Source organism: Phocoena phocoena, chromosome 14 (assembly GCF_963924675.1).
Source record: "Phocoena phocoena chromosome 14, mPhoPho1.1, whole genome shotgun sequence".
In the NCBI taxonomy this organism is placed as follows: domain Eukaryota; kingdom Metazoa; phylum Chordata; class Mammalia; order Artiodactyla; family Phocoenidae; genus Phocoena; species Phocoena phocoena.
In genome coordinates, this window is record NC_089232.1 from 64,527,255 (window position 1) to 64,528,760 (window position 1,506).

Here is a 1,506-nt window from a genome sequence, read left to right on the forward strand (position 1 = left end):
CATAACAGTGACAGCGTCGCTGCGATTGGCTCTTTGTAATGTGCTCGCCCATTGGCTCCCGGAGGAAGGTTCTGATTGGCCCTCCCTGTTGTTGATTCCGGAAGTTTACCCAGGACAGGAAGTTCACTTGTAATTCGTGGAAAGCTCGAGCTTCCCGCTGGTTTTTGTTTCCGTTAAGTCAATTCTCTTCTGGCTTTTCTTTATTTCCTCTGCTTTTGTTAACTGGGCGGGTTAAAGAATTTTAGAACCGGGAATGTTTTTAGAGGTCAGCATTGGTCCGCACCGGCCCAAGATCCCAAGATTCCGTTTACCTTAGTCATTAATTAATTGTATAGTATCTTGGCTTAAATTATATATCATCTCTGAGACTCAGTTTCCTCATCTGGGAAATGAAGGGGGCTGGATTAGACTGATAAAAAAGAAGATAAACTGTAAATTGCCACCCAAAGACTAGGGCTGTAGTCAAGCCACATTCCTTTATGAGGGAGGTAATTGAGGCCAGAAAAGGTGAAGAAGGAACAGAAGTACCTAAATCTTCTGAATTCTAGTCCAATGCCCTTTTCTTTCTTTCTTTCTTTTTATAAACTTATTTATTTATTTATTTTTGTCTGTGTTTGGTCTTCGTTGCTGAGTGCGGGCTTTCTCTAGTTGCAGCGAGCCGGGACTGCTCTTCGTTGTGGTGCGGGGACTTCTCATTGGGTGGCTTCTCTTGTTGCGGAGCACGGGCTCTAGGCACGCAGGCTCAGTAGTTGCGGCACATGGGCTCAGTAGTTGTGGCTCACGGGCTTCGTTTCTCCGCGGCATGTGGGATCTTCCTGGACCAGGGTTCGAACCAGTGTCCCCTGCATTGGCAGGAGAATTCTTAGCCACTGCGTCACCAGGGAAGTCCCCAATGCTGTTTTCACTATAAGGCCCTGTCTGCTGATAAACTTACAAATCCATCTAATTTTTGAAGTTTTTAAATAGATATACTTAATTTTAATATCCAAGCTACATTAATGTGACTTCCAATTTGGAGAGGGAGAGTTTGAGGGTATATTATGAGGACAGCCTTGGGGAAATAAATGATAGATCAGCGGTAGAGCAATGGGAAGGCATGGCCATTAATGTGTAAAAGGGAATATTGAAAAAATTCTCACAGGAGGTAACAATTAACTTGGTACTTAAAAGATGAGTAAAAATTTTCAGCCAAAGAGGTGTGGGGGGCTGACAGCCTGGGTCATAACATTCCAAAGATCATTTAATGGACTTGGGAAACTGGAAGTCATTTAGTTTACTTGGACCTTAGTTTACGTGGGAGAGAATGGCTACAGATGAGACTGCATGAATAGGTAAAGAAGAAATCATGAACAATCTTGCATGCTATTCGAAGGATTAAAAAATATTTTTATGGAAGTGTTGGGGGAACCATTAAAGGAATTAGAGCAAAGGAGTGACATATCAGATATTCGTGTTACAATAATTACTTAAACTGTCCACAGTAGTGGATGTTTTGGTTTGGGAAGC